Source organism: Ambystoma mexicanum, chromosome 3p (assembly GCF_040938575.1).
Source record: "Ambystoma mexicanum isolate Mex_15411 chromosome 3p, UKY_AmexF1_1, whole genome shotgun sequence".
Classification (NCBI taxonomy): Eukaryota; Metazoa; Chordata; class Amphibia; order Caudata; family Ambystomatidae; genus Ambystoma; species Ambystoma mexicanum.
The window spans coordinates 1135837522-1135856942 of record NC_090925.1 but is presented as its reverse complement, the minus strand read 5'-3'; the positions used below and the strand labels follow the sequence as shown (position 1 = coordinate 1135856942).

At 43.2% G+C, this 19421-nt stretch overlaps 1 protein-coding gene across 1 annotated transcript in view; it reads right to left on the bottom strand.

Annotated features, from left to right (window-relative positions):
* Window positions 1–19421, bottom strand: part of MEIKIN (meiotic kinetochore factor) — a 1264509-nt gene that overhangs the window by 944935 nt on the left and 300153 nt on the right. The gene's annotated exons all lie outside the window — the stretch shown is intronic.

Here is a 19421-nt window from a genome sequence, read left to right as displayed (position 1 = left end):
TAACCACTAGTTCTCTACTAACTCCCCAAGTAGCTGTGCCGCTTTCTGAACATTTGTCCCCTTCCTCTTTCCAGATTAACTGGATTCCACTGCCAACCTTGATCCTTGCACCTATCCATCTCCCATTGCTTCCCGCCTCCCACATATACATTCCCCCGTTCCCCGTGGCTTGCTGAGTTAAGTACTCTGTTGCCGACAAACTCGGACACTGCCAGTCCCTTGTGGATTCCACCAGGCCTACCAGCCTGGAGCACAATGTACCTCCACTGCGACAATCTGCCGAAAAATTCAAACACAGATTAATACATTGAACAATTCTAACAATTTGTGTTTTGATAGTTTGGGTGGGCGGGCGTATCTTTCTTCCTTCTGAGTAGCAGGAACAATGAGGCTGCTTTCCCCACTTTACCATGTTTATAAGTCCAACCATCTGGGATGGGCTAGCTAGCCCCCCTAACCCCCATAGCCCCTTTTCACACCTTGTTGTCCTGTCCCTCCCTTCCTGCTCCCTGGGCCTGGTGCCAGCTAGTCTGAGGAGGGCCCCCCCCACCCCAGCCTGATTTTGTGGTTGGAGGGGGATGGGGTACTTAGGCCCAGAGAGTAGCCTTGCTGTGGGTCGCGGCTACGGCAGTGTCTGCTACAGCCCTCACTGCGCTGGGCGCCTCCCCTGGTTAACTCCCCCACTACTCCTACCCAGAGGCTTGCAGCTAGTATCTTGTGTCTGGATGATTCAGAAGGCTTTTAACAAATTGTTCGCAATGTCTGCAAGGGATGAAATGGAGAACTGCCTTTACCGACTGACTAGGTATACAGAATCTCAACAAACTAATAATGAGAATAATGAGCTGGGGTGTAACCTAACATGTAACTTAAACATGGATACCGTTCCGACAAGTGGCCGTAATAACTACATTCTCGCTCAGAGCGAGAACTGAATTGGCCTCAGCGGCTTCCAGGGTTGCTTTGGAAAGACTGTTCCAACCCTGTTTGCTCGCTTGTCAAAGGATATTCTTGACTTAACATCTAAAATTGAGAGACAGAAACATCTAAGCTTTGCCAGCCTAAAAGAGAGACTGAGACCAGACTTGGTCGAGTCCAAGTAGCAACATCGACCCCTCAAATAAGGAAGTCCATCCTCTTGATCAATGCAGCATTAAAATCGGGAATGGACTCGGAATGCCCCAGAGAGAGTGAAACTGGGATCTGTGCTCAGCAATATTCTCGACTAGAGTCGCAAATGGATCCGCCGCACAGTATGAAGGTGAGCTTGATTCTTCTGGCAGCAGTGGACCCTCGACCTCTACTGGGAATCTAAGAGGTGACTCAGTGCTCTAAGTGGAGGATAGGAACATGGAGGTCGCCTGAGGCTCTGTCCCATCTGCAAAATACCTTAATGGCGGCACTTCGTGGGCCCCCTTCTCAAAGTTATATAAGACGCGCAATGACTCCCTGAAAGATCAGGTCACCCTGATGGCAATGGCTATTCTAAAATGATTTTGCTGGAAGGCTTTGTAACCAAGGTCCAAGACCGATTAGATAAAGAGGCAGAAACTTCAGTGAACTGGCAAAATAGACTTTGTGATTTGGCCAGAAGAGAAGAAATGGGCAAGTCCATATTATTGGCAGCCTTGCTAAAGGGCTGCAAATGGATGAGAAGCCAATATAAAGCCCTTCAGCCGATAAGGTCACAGTAGTGTGTGGTTGTGCTGCCCAGATCACTTTCATCTGAGGAGGCCAGTACTCATGCCAGGATCCCTGAAGTGTTACAGACTTCCCAGGGAAGATCGGCCGAAGGTGGTCAGCAGGACTGGGGTAGCTGAAACTATACATGATGCGACGCCTGAGGAGACCCGTAACCTTGCTCATCAGCCTTGATATGGTCCAATTGAACAACCTATGGCCAAACCCAAATCGGCTACCAAAGGAGTGGCCCCATCAGTGCCTGTTGGCGCAGTCTTCTCGATTTTTCAAAACACACAAATAACTGATGGGGGGCAACTCAATTCGGGGGTAGGGCGCTGCCCCTCAAAAATAAAAAAAAATAAAAAAAACATGAAGATGGGGCATAAACCAAAGTCCAATCGATTGCAGGTTTTTATGAGAAAACTGAGAACGCCCCCTCCGATCATCTTGGCTCCAAATCCCAAACGTTCAAAGAAAGACATGCAAGAGGAGGTCAAAGTATTGAATGGCACTCAAGTAAGCGTAATGGCTCCAACAATTAATGACTCCCCTAGGATGTCTGAAAATTATGACTTGGAATTGGTTTCCGATTCCTGTTTGGGTGACCTCATCGAAACAATCGCTAGAGACGAGGAGGCCGAGGACTGGAAAAACCTGAGCCGATCTGAGTGTGTGGAAATAGACCGGAAAGTATCTCAGATAACAAATGGAGCCCCTTCTCGTTCCTCATTGAATGGCCAGTTGAAGGATTAAAGGGCAAACACTTGCTCGGTTAAACAACCCTTCAGGACTCTTGAAGAGAAAAGGTAGCTCCTAGAGGTTGGGTCAGTCTCTGACCGATTGCATGGGGTTAAGCTCCTCGGATAAACTAGCAAATATCTCCCAGACGCCGTCTCAAGGTATTAAATCAAAGTTTGAGTCGAATAGACCTTGGCCCAATAAATTGATGGAGGAAAACCGAGTCTTCCTAGAAAGACTGTTGCCAGCGGATGACAATCTAATTCTGAACCGTCGAAACGTGATGAAACTGCTGCAATACAGCTGTAAATTAAGATATATTAACTCAGAGGATGTCCATGTAGTTCAGTTTGTTAATGAGAAATGTATGGATTGGGTAATCCTACATCTGAGCTCAGCTTTAATAATATCTACTGTGCTGGAAATGAGCGACCATCTACTCCCTCTTAGCTTTGAGCGGAATGATTGTACAGGTAACAATTTGACCTCTAATGGTCGTTAGAACCCGGTTCCGAAAGCAGGTAATCCAAAGAACAGAAAAATCCAAATTTCAAAGGTCTGAGAAGATCTGGAGTCTGATGCAGACTTCAGCTACCAAAAACTACCAATCATTCTCAGTTACGATTGGCAATGCAGCAGCAAGTATCAAACCCCCAACAAGAGGACAGGAGCCCCTGTTGGGCGTTGTACAATCTCAAACTGGGCGTGGCTTTCAGCTGCTTTAGCAGAACCTCGCCAGCATTATAGCCAGATAAAAGACTGTAAGGGGCTATATGGAAGAACAGGGCCCCGCCCCGGCAGACAAAATGTAATTCTTCTTCACAACTATAACAGTGAAGTGATGCTAGCCAAGATTGCACTCTGATGCGATATTAGAAAATGAAGGCAAGTAAATGGAAATGCGCTTGAGATGCGCATTAAAAAAAGGAGAAAAAAAAAGAGCTTTAAGAATGCATCGCGATGCGGAGCACATGTTACGGATGGTGTGTAAAAACAAAACCAGAATTCTCTGGGGATAACTTAATGCGGAAAACTCCCAGCAAGCTCTCACTATCAGTCAGGTAACCGAAGATAAATGGGTGGGGCGGGGAGTTCTATACTAAATTGTTTGATGCCGGGGATGAAAGGGCCATAATAACAGCCCAGACTCAGGGGGAAAATGTTTGATTTTGATAGATATCAGATTAAAACAATGATTGGCAAACTTAAGTTAATCTAGGGCAGCTGGGCCTGAAGGCCTGACGAATCATATTTTAAAAAGGAAATGCTGAACTATGGACAGATTTCACAGTCAAGATCTTCGATCAGGTCTTAGAGACTAAGCAGATTCCCACTTCCTGGAAGGGAGGCTGCAATAGTGCCAATTTTCAAGGAGGACAATCGTGACGATCCAAAAAACTACCGTCCGATCGCCCTCTTGGACACCTTAGGCAAATTGTTTGCATCTATCCTGTTAAGAGACCTGAATGCTTGGCCGGTGCGTTCGGGTCATCTCGACCCACGTCAGACGAGTTTCGTGAGGAGAGTTGGTACCACTTTAAACCTTTTTCTGTTCAACCTTCTGAAGCGAAGATCCATTGGGTCCAAAGTAAACATCTATTTGGCTTTTATGGATCTTGAACAAGCTTTCGATGGGGTGAGCAGGCAGAGGTTATGGAACAAACTCTTAAGCTGGAATTGTCCTCTGTATTTGGTAGAGGCAATTAGGGCTCTGTACACGGACACCTTTGTATAAGTGAGCTTATCGGCAAATGGTGCCCTCTCGAGGAAAATGTATACATTCCGTGGACTGAAGCAAGGTTGCTACTTAGCCCCGATTTCATTCAATGTTTTTATTTCCGGCTTGGGAGAGTCCCAGCGGATGATTTCCACCTCAGATCAATGCAACAAGTCTACCATGGGTCCTGTATGCCGATTTAATTTTTATGGATCAAACTCTGATAGGGCTACAGCGCAGACTAAATGCTTTCATGACTTATCTTAAAATGAATAGCCTGCAGGTAAATGTTAAAAAATCCAAAGTCCTTATTATGTCATCGGCTTATAGGAAGCACAAAAGACTTTACTCGTGTGTGGCAGGGGAAGAAAGATTGGAAATGGTTTTATCTATTACTTATTTGGGAACCCTAGTCAACAGAAACCTTGATGAAAATGGCAATTACATGATGTTACGGCTAAGGTTAAGAGGCTAGCGGCCCCGGGAGCCACTCTTCACAGGAGGTATTGGACTTTTTCAGTACTGCCCTTACTTACTTTTTAGAAGCAAAAAGTGGTGCCAGTCCTAACTTATGGAGCAGAATCCGTGCTGAATTTGTCTTGGAAAGTATGGGGGCTTCTGGAGTGGTATTTTTAGCGAAAGGTGGAGTGATTGCCTAACCCATTGCCGATTCGATCCATGGCTACAATCTATGGAATCAAATGCAACGCAGAAAACTATCTCCCTGTTTAGGAAATACATGGTCTCCGATAATCTGTGCCCTTTTCATATATTGCGACACAGTGAATTGGCATCCTTGGATGCATGGTTTGCATTAGAAATACTGACCGGTAATCTGGCAAAGGCGAAAAAAGGATGCAAGATCTTGATTGGATCGCCACTCAGGAGTCCAGAAAGAAAAACAAGTTGACAATAACATCCATCCGAGAGAATAGACTGATGAATCAAATCCCTACTTATCTGCAAAAGTTTCCATTGGCTCACTAATGTGAGCTATTTATGCAATGTCGCCTCAATATTCTCCCAACAAGAGAGGTCCAACTGGCCAGGAGACAGATATTGAAGGCTGACTCAATGTGTCGATATTGTGGGGATAGTGGGAATAAAGAATCATTATTTCATTTGGTGGTGACTTGTAGAGCTTTGGTGGAAGCAAGGACTCGCTATCTGGAAGCACATGTAAAGCAGATTAGCTCTCCCTCGGCATTGGACCGGTGGGACAGGTTTTTAAATGGGTAAAAAACAAGTTCGATCTTAGCAGGAATTAAATGTATTGAATGTATTTTTAAGGATTCTTAAGGATTTGTGAATTGGAGATCTTTAATGATTACACCTTGTTGAATGACAAATTATTTTGCTTATGTTGGATTTTAAAAGTCTGTCTTGCTTTGGAGTTTGGATAGGAGATGTTTTCTTTGTAAAAGGTTTGCTTTTAAAAAAACCATAAACCAATAAAACATAAATGTGTAGTTTGTTACACATTTCAGAATGTATCCAACGTCACAAAATCACAATGTGTTTCATAACTAGCAGGCCCCCTTTCTGCAAAGTAAATTCAAGCGTGCGGTTTATTCCAGTACTGATGTGCATATTTTAGTGGCAAGTATTGGTGCCTACAGTTATAGGGCAAAGTTTGTTGCTTCACATCTTGATTGCTTCCATAATTGATGCAGGGAAGCTCGTTGTGTTTAATGGCTGATTTGGCTAGCCTAGAACCTTAGCACAGAACCTTTTCCAACCCTAAACTTCTAACTGCATGTCTTGCGTTTCTCCCTACCTCCACACCAAGTGAAATTTAGGATACTAGCTCTAAAAATAAGCACAAGGTGAAAGGAAGCCAAAGAGCACCCCAAAGAACCCAGGCAGTCCACACCAAGTCTGATTTTCTCACACAACACGTTTTCTGTAGTACAAATGTGCGGGACATAGCTCAATCTGGCAACACTGATTACTTAGTAGTTTTATTCAAGTATGGGGTTAGGCACAACCAGAGGTAGTATTCATCCAATCGAGCCCTGGAACACTGCAAGGATTTTGAAGAAACCTAATTGGATAAAGGCTCTACGGGAAGAAAAACTGCTAATTTATCCAAAAGCCTACACTATAAAGTGACCCTATTTTGGTCAAGTTGGATTTGTCAACTTTGAGCCAAAACTAAAAAGAGACTTGTATATACCAATGTTTCCTCATGCTTGATCACTAACATATTTTTATTGAAAGTAGGTGAATTTCTGGTTCCGGTCCACTGACCCAGAAACGACAGCTTTTAAAACTAGGTGAGCTAACACCCAAGTAGAGTGTGTGCAGCCACCGGTTACACTTCAGAATGACCCCTTTAGGTCTTTTACAAAATTCTTGCACTGCAGTAAATTCAATATGAATGAACAAGCACCGGCAAAGCCGAGAGGTCAAACCTTTATTATTTTTCTTTTTCACATATAGCATGTGCCCAGTATTCAAATGTGTGTATATGGTTTTGGAAAATCGTGTAATTAATAGAAGACTGACACAATAACAATGGCTAAAATTTTGATTTATTGGACAGTGTTATAAAATATAGCAAAACAATATGTGTTCCCATCGCCAATTCCTACACTTCATAAAGACTGACTGCAGAGGGGAGAAAAAATGACTGGCAGGATATTTTGGACAGAATCCAGGTAGTGTCTTGCTAGTAAGGAGCAACTGGATGTGCTAGCAGTGGTCGGAGGATCTTACATAATTCGGAGGATTTCAATGTTATCCCAGATAGCTCATTTGTCTTAAAGAATCGATCATCACCATCTGCACATAGACTGTATATGAACAAACCAAGCACCAATATGTGCATATTAATGGAGCTTTTAACTTGTTGGAATGTAGACACACAGGAGGAGTCAGGGCAAGGACGCTTTGTCATTGCAAGCCTAATTTTTTGAGGATAATAAAACTTCCACCTCTCCACTGGCGGTATGAGATGTGTAAAAGGCGCATGCAGGTATGCAAGATGTCGGATAAAGAAACAGATACTCACCCTAGTGATATTACTCCTGGTTCTTAGTCCCCTTCCCCCTAAATGTACGGGCGTCCTTCAAACAGAAGGGGGCTGGAGCTGTTATGTTCAGCAAAATTCATGCATACCCCTTTAAAATGTGTTGCGAAACTGGGCATGGCAGCGGGGGTATGACCAGTTCTGCTGACCTAGCCCACTGACAACACCCTACAGTCACACATTTTAGGAGAATGCACGGTTGGGGGTATGGAGAAAAGGAGAAGAGTAGTAGAGTAGTCACTATGGCGAGTAACTTTCTAAACTCCTACAACCCGTCCCCTTTTCCTCCAAACGTATGAGATTTAGCATTATAAATACCATAGGGAGTCGGACCGGAAATACCCCAAAAAGATGCTGGAATACACACTGACCAAACTTGACATCAGCTCTGGTAAATCCGCCAGGATACCGGCAAACTGAAATACTGATACCGGTACTCGGTCCGGAAGTGTTACCGCTGCATTACGAGTGCCGCTGCTAGTTGTAAATCCCCATTCCCTGGAGTCCAATTGGAGTCCTATTGGACTCCATTGGGGATTTTGCTGGTAATGCCAGAGATTTTTGCCGGTAAGGTGCCGGACTTCCAGCTGCTAGCTGGGGATAATTCAGGCACCTCACCGGCCAACTTGTAGTTGGCCGGTGCGGAAACATGCTGTTCTAGTTTTTTTTTTAAAGAACTTTATTTTTAGAATTTTTCTCAAACTTTTACAAAACAACCACACCCACATTAGGGTCTATCAACCATGCGCTATCCAAAATACCCACCCCCGCTCATTCCCTCCTCCAATCCGCCGAGATCGTCAATAAGCCGTTTCCTCCTCTGTGCGTATCAGTAGATGTGCAGATTCCTGTGTTTGGGCAAGTTAGGTATCAATGTCTTGGTACTGTGTCTTCCCGACGAGGTTGAAGTGTCCTCATCTGCCACATTGATTAAGTATGTGACGAGCGGACCCCAAATATCGGGGGGGGGCGTGCGTGTTGGGGCAACATCTTGATGAAGTCTGACTCCACGTCTTGGCAGTAGAGAATGTCTTTACGCCAGTTTGCTACTGTTGGGGCCGGTCCCCGACCCCAGGACATGGCGACTCTCCCACAAGCTAAAGTCATCAGAACCCCTGCCAGTTTCCTTATTGCTGGTGAGAGTTGTTTAGTCATCCCGAGCAATGCCACCGTCGGGACAGGTTGTACCTCCTCTCCCACTATTTCTGATGTAATCTGCAGGACCTCGGTCCAGAATAGGGTCAGCGTGGGGCAGTCCCATGCGAGGTGGAAAAATTTGGCTGTTGAGTTTCCGCACCTTTCACACTTTGCTGGTGATTCCGGTTGTTTGCTCTTTTTGGCGGGAATAAAGTACGTCTGGTGCAGAAAGTTAAAGTGGATTTGCTTGAGACGCGAGTTGAGGGCTATTTTTTGTGTTTGTCTTAGGATATATGTCCATTCCTCATTTGGGATAACTACTTGGAGGGACCTCTCCCATCTTGTTTTCGTGTGTATGTTCACGAGTACTGTGTCGGTTAAAATAGATTTGTAGATGGCTGAGACTAATCTGCCTTCACCTTGTGCCTGGATCACATTATGTAATAGTTGCCATGTTGGAGGTTGTTGCGGGAATGTGGGGAAAAGTGCTTGAAGGGTATATCTGGTTCTAAAGTAAAGGAACGTGTCTAGGGAGGTGTTGCCCCCTCTCTCTGTTGCTTGTTGGGGTGTTACAAAAGTTCTTTTGCTGAATAGATCACCCAAAGTGTTTATCTGCAGTTTCTCCACCCATTGATGAAAGACCCTTTCTGAAGTCAGAGGGATCCCTGGTATGAATTTGCCCGGAAGGAGGGGCGAGAACCTCACCTGAACTTTGAATTTTTGCGCGATTCTCTTCCAGATCCCATATGTCGCGAGGACCATGTTCATAGTAGTGTGGGGTACTGGGAGCTGACCAATGATAACCCCCCTCAGTAAGTTGGGAGTCGCTAGGGCGCGCTCTATTTGAACGTGTGGTCTGACGAAGTGCATGGTGTACCAGTAGCTGAGGAACTGCGCATGAGCCGCCCAGAAATATCTCTCCAAATCTGGGAGAGCTAAGCCCCTACTGGATACCGGTAGTATCAGCGTTGAATGAGCTACTCTGGCTGGTTGGCCCGTCCAAAGTAATTCAAGGACTAGACTTTTAATTCTCTTCAAAAAGGATTGTGGTATTAGAATGGGGATTCTATTGTTGGACAATAGATATAGTAGTTTCGGGAGGATCACCATTTTGACTAGTGAGGCTCTCCCCCACAGGGTCAGCGGGAGTGACTTCCAATGGTTCACTTTCTCCTGCAGTGTTTTTGCTACTGCCTCATAATTATCCCAGAATATGTCATGGTAATTTAGTGACTTCAATATCCCCAAATAGCGTACTTGTGAGGTCTCCCATGCAAAGTGATAGTCGTCTGTGAATGCCCTGGTGGCTGAGGTCAGTGGGAATATGATCGATTTAGTGCGATTGATTTTTAGGCCAGATATTGCACCAAATGTAATTACTTCCCTCATGACTGGATTCAGATTTTCAATGGGTCGCTTATAAATAACGCTACATCGTCCGCATAAAGGGATATAATCAGCTTGTGTGGACCGATGTTAAGCCCTCTGTGGAGTTGATGGGATCGCAAGTTCGACGCCAGGGGTTCCAATATCAATGCAAATATTAGCGCTGAGAGCGGGCACCCCTGTCTGGTGCCTCGTTGTAGTTTAATAGGGGAAGACCTAGCTGATCCCAAAATAATGGTAGCTTGGGGGTTGGTGTATAATAAGGAGATTAATTTGATGAATTTGGGCACCTAGGCCCATCTGGGTGAGCACTGCTAATAGGAAGGGCCATTCTACCGAATCGAAGGCCTTTTCGGCGTCGAGCAGGATAATTCCAAACAGCCTTCTGATGCCGAATGTTGCGTCCGGGCACAAATCCTGCCTGATCCGCGAGCGCGAGTCCCGGCATCAACGGCAGTAACCTATTCGTTAGTATTTTCGTCAGTATCTTATTATTGAGATTGAGTAAAGATATAGGTCTATACGATGCACATTCTTCGGGGAGTTTGCCAGTTTTGTGTAATAGGATTATATTGGCCTCACAGGTGGACTGCGGGAGGGACCATATTTTTAACGCCTCATCGTAAACTTCTGCAAGAAGGGGAGCCAGGGAACCCGCAAAGGCTTTGAAAAATTCTCCTGTTAGGCCATCGGGCCCCGGGGCTTTGGTGCTTGGAAGGGTTTTGATGGCTTCTATTATCTCATCTGTTGCGATGGGTTCATTGAGGGGTTCACGCAGTTCCCTCTCTACCCAGTAGAGTTCAGTGTCCTCGAAGTACTTGCGTAGGGCGTCAGAGTCCGAGTTGTGTTTTGAGGTGTACAGGTCTTGGTAAAAGGCTTTGAATTCTTCCACAATTTCCTCATCCGTATGCACGATTGTGCCTTGTTTAGAGCGTATCCTTTCAACCGTCGTCGGTTTCTTGTCAGCATTTAACAGTTTTGTGAGGGGGGCGCCTGGTTTTTGGCCTGCGCCGTATTGTCGGACCTGTCTATTACGGCCCAGGAATTTTAGTTCACGCTCTGCTGTGGCTCTGAACGTCTGCTGCTCCCCTTTAAGTGCTGCTTGGGAGCGTGGAGCGTTTGCGGTAGACTAACCACCCTCACTGGTGGTTAGTTCCCGTTAGATCGGTTTAAGGATGCCGTTCTCCTTGGCCAAGCAGACACCTCTGATGAAAAACTTTAGCGTTTTCCAGATCGTGCTCATCGAGGACACTGTGCCCAGGTTTGTTTCTATGAATGCAGAGATTTCATCCCATAGCTCGGATGCAAACACCTGGTCTTGCAGAGATCCTAACTTGAAGCGCCATTGTAGCAGGTGTGATTTAGCGACGGACGGATTGCAGATGAGGGTTACCGGAGAGTGATTAGAGAAAGTTTTAGGTAGAATTTGACAGGGCCAGCAGTGGAGAGGACCTCTTGCGGAGATCAACAGGTAGTCTATTCTAGAGCTTGTGTTGTGTACTGCCGAGTGAAACGTGTAGTCGCGCTGCTCCCAATTACTGTGTCTCCATGCATCTATAAGATCGTAGGCTCTGCATATTTCCTGTACCTGGAGGCTGGCTTTGTATATTGACAGTACCGTGTTCCGTGGGGTCTAGGGTAGTGTTCAAATCACCCCCCACACGATCATCGCAGAGTCTTGTACTGAAAGGTGTGTGAGAACCCAGTCGAAGTTGTTTGCCCCGTCTACATTGGGGCCGTAGGAGCTGACAAAAATTATTTCATTGCCTGCCACAATTCCTCTTACCAAAAGTGATCTGCCTTCGGTATCATTCTCTGTATTTATCAACGGAAAGCCGGTCCTCCGACTGATGAGGATCGCCACCCCTCTGGCGTATGAAGAGTACGAAGAGAAGTACCTATGGCAGCCCCAGTTTCAGGCCCAGTGGTGTTCTTTTCCTGGGAGAAGATGCGTTTCTTGAATCATGGCCACATCTACCTCATGCCTCTTCAAAGTATTATAGGAACTTCCTTGTTTTAGAAGGGAGGTTGCCTCCTCTAATGTTCCATGTGGTGACTTTGAATAGTTGCTTGTTTAAGCTGATATTGTAAGATCCGACCTGTGGGGTCGCAGGGTGCTGTGGATGGCGTGCCGTTATAGGTTAATACTGGCATGTTAATTTCACACTGGCAAACCTGTAATGAGTTTACTGGGGTTGTGAGTAACCTATTTTGAGGTACTTGCTTGTTAGAACTCTGCCTCCTGTGTATTGATTTAGCTCACTCTGATTTTCAGGTCGCATTAACGTAGGTAACAATGGAGTCCTTGGTTCCTCTACTCCATTCGGAAAGACAAGATTGATTGCTAATGCGCCCATTTTCCAAAATAGGTTCAAAAGAAAAAAAGATCCAAAAGCCTTTTTGTTTGATTCACACAGTGTTAATTTATATATATATATTCAGTGCCATTTTGTGATGACACGTGTTTCGACGTATAGACCGTCTTTTTCAAATCAGGGCTACATACCAAAAGTACAAAATGAATCGCAATTATTTGACAAAATAAATCATAATTAGTCGCAATTATTGTGATCATTGCCAGGTTACAACGTGAATAAAGAAGAAAAAAAATCAACATTGTGTGTGTCCATATACATTATAAAAGGAAATCCAACAGTTGTATATACACACGAATAGTCAAAATAAAAATTGCAATTTTAGGGAGGGGGGAAGGGTAGGAGGTTTGTGGGTAGTTAACAAAAAAGAGAGAAAGAAAATGAATAAATCATTGGTAAAAAACAGACAGAAAATTATTTTAGTATAAGGTCACCCAGCTGTTAAATTGGCTTGAGGTGACTTTCACTTGTTCAAATCACACTAGGTTGCAGCATACATGAGCATCTTACCCAGTCTTTTTGATGCACCAAGTATTCTTCACAGCATTTTCATCCAGTCATGGGGTAATCCCAGTTTGCCTATTTGAGAAACCCCCAAATCGCCTAAGTAGACTGATCCATGTTCAAGTGTTATGACACAAAGTATGTTCCTTTGTTCTGCACTCTTCCTGATTCTTTGGACTGATATATGTTCATTCGTGCACATTGATTTCCATAGTGTGTGTCATTTTAACCTTGTCGAGTGATAAGTATAGCACTTGCACCCACTCACAACCATTTGTTTATTGGTTTACCCCATAATTCGGACTACAATGGCAGAATATCTAGAAACCAGGGAAGAGGACGCTGTGAATCTTTTTGCTGCCAAGGGAAGTAATGTGCATGCTTTTGCATCTAATCTGCCAAAACCCAGAGAAGATTCACGTTATAAATTCGTCAAATTAGAAAGAGCATCTCGAAAGGAAGTGGATAAATATTGGGAAATCATTTCATTAAAGAACTATGTATCCAAAAAACAAATATCTAGAGATTTAAGGATCTTGATTTTTCCGGGTTTTACCAAAGACGAAGATAAAGATTTAGCAGACTCATGGGAAAAGAATCTTAACCAAAGCTCAGGCACTGGAAGTAACAAAAGAAAATAATTACCAGAAAATGTTTGAAATCCTCAAAGACTACCAAGATGAAATTAAACTAAGAAAAATTTTCCGAGATGACAGAGACTATCAGGATGATAAAGTTTACACTTTTCAGGACAAATACAGACAATTCACAAAACCGGTATCTAGAGAGAGCACTCCAAATACGTCACCTGGCAGTTCAGATGCAGAATCAGAAGGAGATCAAGTGAAAGATACAGAAACAACGGACAAAACAACTGAGGGACACTGTTTTCTCAATCAAATCAGACGGTACAAGAAAAGTAACAAGATGAACCTTCAGAAACAGGTTCGATTTTTATTACCTCAGCAGACCAACCTACAACAACAAACTACAGGAGGAGGGGTCAGCGGGGGAGTCGTAGACACAGGCAATCCAGACGCTCTAGTAGATTTCAGGCATTTAACAAGGGCAGGGGCAAGAGAAGTGGCGAAAAAGAACAAGTGAATGACTTAGTCCTAAACCTATCTGATCATCATTTGAAACCAGAAGAGATTTCACTGTTGAATAAAGGTTTTTCCTTTGCTCCTTCTACCAATTTTGAAACAGTAGATGTGCATATAGATCTTTTCAAATTCGTTACAAAATTGAAATTAAAAAAATATTTTGCAACACAAGTTTTGATGTTCCATGCCAAAGAACCAGAAATTGAGGAAAGTGGTTACACAATCAAAGACTTAACAAACATTCATCTACTTAGTTCATTACAGGACACAGATGAACGGCCTATTCATGAAACCATACATGACCTGGAGATACAACTGACCAGTCTTCAGACACAGGACATCAAATTAAAATCCAAATTTACACCACAATTGATGCCAGACAATCTTGTGGACACCTTCTATAAAGCAGTCACTAAGAATCTCAATGACCTCATGGATAAAAATAAACAAACACCACTTTAAACACGAATATGACATTTTGCCAAAAGCAGAAAGAACGGCCCTGTGGGAACTGAAACGAGACCACAGTTTGACTACCAAGGCAGCCGACAAGGGTGGTAAAATTGTAGTCATGAATCGAGAAGACTACATAACAATGGCTACTAATCATTTAAACACACCCTTCTGTTATACTTAACTTGAATCCAACCCAAAACAGAAAATACTGATCGAGTTAAGAGACGCTATAATGAACTGGCACAGAGAAGGATTGATTACAGATGAGGAAAAAATGTTTTTAGACATGCAACAACCAACCTTGCCTACAATATATTTTCTACCAAAAATCTACAAGGCCTTTGAAAAAATACCAGAAGAGAGGACGATACTTAGTGGGATCAACTGAGCCACAATGAACACGGCGGAGTACATTGATAACAAACTTAGACCTCTAGTAAACCAAACCAAATCATATCTGAAAGAGACTACCTCTGCAATTAATAAACTGGCTTTAATAGAATGAGATTCGGATTATGTACTAGCCACTTGGGATGTCAAATCACTGTATACATTCATCAGACACGATACGGCAGTTGAAACAATAGACTACATTTTCGCTCAAAAGACTGCATCAAAATTTCAATCAGTTAGTATGTTTAAAGAAATGGTACTTTTAACTCTGCAAAATAATGTGTTTATTTTCAATGGAGGATTCTACCAACAAAGTAGAGGAATGGCGAGGGGGGTATAATATGCCCCTGCACTTGCTAATTTAGTGATGGCGATGTACGAGGACAAACATGTGTATGAAGATGAGGCATACCAACAACATGTTATTCTTTGGACTCGATAGATAGATGTTTTATTGATTTGGAAAGAAGAGGAAGGTTTGGAACAATTTAGGAACAGAGCTAAATCAAATTCTATGGCAATAGAGTTTACTGGAACATTAAGTGAAAATGAAATTAACTTCTTGGATCTCAGCATTTATGTTAAAGAGAACCGTTTAATGACTAAAACATTCAGAAAAGGAACAGAGGCAAACTCAAAACTATTTGCCACCAGCTGTCACCACAACTCTTATTAGGAATATTCCAAGTGGAGAATATGTCAGAGCCCGTCGAAACTGCTCTGAACAAAAAACGTTTGAAGAAGAATGTCATCTGCTCTCAAGGAGGTTTAAAGCAAGAGGATATGGCCTAAAATCATTACCAAGGCACAAGTGAAAGCTAACAATTTAAACAGAACAGAGACTAATCCGAAAATCAAGACCAGCAACCAAAATGGAAGAAGTTAGCTTCATCACTACATATGGTACAAACAATGGAGCTCTAAGAAACATTCTTAAAAGGAACTGGCATCTCTTACAGTTGGACCCACATGTCAAGGACTACATTAAGGATAGCCCAGTGATCATTTACAAACGAGCAAGGACCATTAAGAATATACTAAGCCCATCTTTACTCCCAGAATTAAAAAAACCTGATGCAACAACAAGGTTACCAAAACTGACGAATGGATTCAGGAAGTGTGGGACTAGCTCAATGTGTAAACATGCTATTGACAATACATACATTTTTGAAGATAACTATGGTACCAATCACAATATCTCTGACCACATCAACAGCAAAACTAAATTTGTTATTTACGTCATCATATGCCAATGCCAGAAAATCTATATACGAAGTACTATAAGAGAACTAAGAAAGAGAATAGAGAATACATTTCGTCCATCAATGTAATGACAAAAGAACTTTAAGATGTGTGGGTTTGAAAAAAGTGACCCTGGGACCAAGAGGAGGAAACCATGAACTCAAATTACAGCAGGAAGAAGCCAGAATGATTTGTAAATTCCGCTCAGTGGAAAGAGGCTTAAACTCAGACAATGAGATGTATTCTTTTCTGTAAAATATTTTCAATGCTTTGATCATGGCATTTTAACACGGGATATGAAATGTACACACATTTTTATCGGCCACGCATATACATATGTCTGGTTTGTTTGGCATATCTCTATTAATAACCTTTCTTTTTTTGTATTTTTTGGCATGGTTTATCCATATGAAGGTCTTTTGGAACAGAATGACGTCAGTATACTTGATAGGGACACACATATTAAACAGCAATTTTTAGGGACACCCAGTTCAAGACGTGAAAAACGAATTATCCATCCATTTCTCGACTACACAAGGGACTTAATCCCAGGTATGGTTCAGCCAAAAACATTGAATTACGAGTTAACTTATTAATTACATAATAATTGACTCCAATGGGAATCAATCCGAGAACGATAACGGATGCATATCAGCCCAAAACATGGCGGCCAAAATCGAAATAGAAGTAGGACGAGGTTGCCAAGCAACCCGACCTAATAACAATATGGAGTCTGTGGACAGACTCGAACTAGGACAGAATTGCATAGAACACGAAGGAAAGAAAGATACGGACTCCACTACTTCACTTTAAGAGTATTGCACATATAATTAGGCGCACACGGACCCTTGTGCACCTTGCCCACATTATTTAGTTGAGGAAACAGGTTTTTCTTTTCTTTCTTTGAACGCGCGTATGTAACAAATACACGCGGTTTAGTCTCACGGCCACCATTTCGCATGCAGATGAATTGGTGCAATTATTATTTCATAATGATTCACGTACACGCGGTATGGAAATTATCTTTCAAACTTGACACAGAGTCACAAACAAATGGTTGTGATAGGGTACAAGTGCTATACTTATCACTCGACAAGTTTAAAATGACACGCATTATGGAAATTAGTGTGAATTAGGGTAAAAGTGTTATACTCTCCATACATAAGGTTAAAATGACACACATTTTGGAAATCAATGTGAACGAATGAACATTTATCAGTCCCAAGAATCAGGAAGAGTGCTGTCATGACCACCGGCCAGTTCATAGGTTAAGTTTAGAAGAAGGGCCTGAAGGGTTAATCTTGATTGGATATGGGTGTTGCCCTAGGGTTGGTAGTTGGATTCCTATAGAATAAATAGGACTTATTGTTCCCTCAACGGCCGCCTCGTTGTGCCATTGAGAAACTAACCTTACAGGTCTAGTCTTTGGCAGAGTTTTTCTATAATAGGCCAGCCCACCGGGAGACTCGCGCTGCGCATTGTTGACTGCCAGCAGTACTGACGCTTACCGCAGTTCGCCGGAACTTTCCCTCACAGTTTTCAGTCAGAACTCTAGCCCCCTTACGCCCCCTTAGTCTCCACAGGATTAGAGTCCCAGTTTCCCCCTGGCGTAGTTTCTGTGTTTCCCCTCCATTTCCATTCCTTCATTTTCCTTTCCTGTTGCAACTCCTGTCATCGAATATTTTCACTCAGAGTTGCCGGAGAGCGTTGTTTCCTTCACACGCAAGTACTGTTTTTGGTTGCTACGAGAGCCATAATTGTTTACTCACTGAGGAAGTATTGTGAGAGTTGTCAATCGTAGCGGCGCTGTCATCCGCTATTCAATAATTGTTATTCTTGTTTAGACCGTCTCAGCTGGTGCGCATTTAGTGTTACCGCGCTCCTGGTATCAAACAGTTTTCTCCTCTGCCTTATTCAGACCAAGGTTGTTACACGTGCACGTTAACCAGTAGCAGTATGATTTTCCTGAAAAAGGGGTTTAGTGTTGAATTGTGTGTTTGCATGACCTACCGTTGGCATATTGTTTTCCCCTTTTGGTCCTTCACTCATTCATGCGTTACTCAGGAGATAACTAAGGTGCATAACGGTTGTTCCCTCATGTTCTAGGAACTACTTCTTACTTCAGTGTTTTTTCCACAGCTAGTGTTTTTTCACAACAAGTCTACAATATTAGTGTCTTCTTTATTTTTGCACCACAAACCAGCTTAGTCTTCATTTGTCCCCCTTTCATTAGTTTTCCCCGTCACTACATCATCACCGTTCTTCAGGACAAGCACCCCTGTGTGTACACAGGATGGAGAACTAAAAATAAAATAGAAGGTGAGCCTGAGTAATTATTAGAGTTAACCTTCCATATTGTCTTAGTGGAGTGGAATTCACTAGGTGGCCATTGTTAAGGAAGGTTATTATTATTTGTTTTTTCTACAGAAATCATTGTTCTCTAGATGTTTGGTCAGGAGCTCCAAGTGCGTTCCCGCAGAGTTCAGGTAAGCATTACAGAACGCAAAGCCATATTTTAAAATTCACTCTGCCTGGGCACCATGGAGACTCCTGAGGTGGATCAGTTGGCCCAGTTATTGTGGAAGTTAAGAGCGGAAGTCAATGCTGCTCGCTCTGAGACTAGTGCACTGCGCAGGGAGCTTGTAGTGAATAGGATAGGGATCGTACAGAAGAATTAGCACGCCAACTCCTGCAGACACAGGCTGGCCAAGTTCCCTTGCCCGCAGCCAATCCATCAGCCCCCCTTCCAGCTGCACCCCCTACTCCAGTTCAAGTAATAGTCCCGGGAAATATTCCTTTATCACCTCCTGAACGCAAAAAGTTTGCTGTCTTTATGAATCAGTGCAGGCTACATTTTCTCTGCCGCCCAGGAGTATTTCCCACTGATCAGGCGAAGGTGGCCTTTATTCTATCCTACTTGGGCGGTAATGCTGCAGATTGGTCTATTCCGTTAGTCAACAGGGATGACCCAATCTTAAGGAATCTTCAAGAATTCCAGAAAGAGATGGAAAAACTATTTGTGCGCCATATCCAAGGGCAGGCCCTAGATAATTAGTTGCTTTCACTCCGGCAGGGTAACCAAGAATTGTTGGCTTATGTCGCAACCTTCAATAGATTAGTGGCAGAGACTAGTTGGCCCGTCTTACACCCGGTGGCATTCTGGTCCAAGAAGTTCTCTCCCGCAGAATGCAATTACAATATCACTGACAAGGAGTTGTTGGCCATCAAGTGTGCATTAAAAGAATGGAGACACTACTTGTTAGGGGCTCAACACACAAATACCATTCTCACTGACCACCAAAATTTACAGTATCTACGCTCCGTCAAGGCTCAATCTGCTCGACAACTGCGATGTGCTCTGTTTTTCGCTGAATACGATTTCATCATTACCTTTCAACCTGGAGTGCGTAATGGTAAGGCTGACGCTCTATCTCGAATTGGCAAAGGAGATGAGGCATTCGTTTCCCCAGTTCCCACTAATATCATCGCAGGAGAAAGAGTTCTGGGTTTGGTGCACGCTGAAGACCCATTTTTCAAAGACCTGCAGAATGAAGTAAAAAAGACCTTTACTCAGGAAGAATTGCTAGCATGGGTTAATCGAGGAGCTCAATTCAGTATCCAAGAGGAAATGCCTTACTATCAAGACGGTCTATATT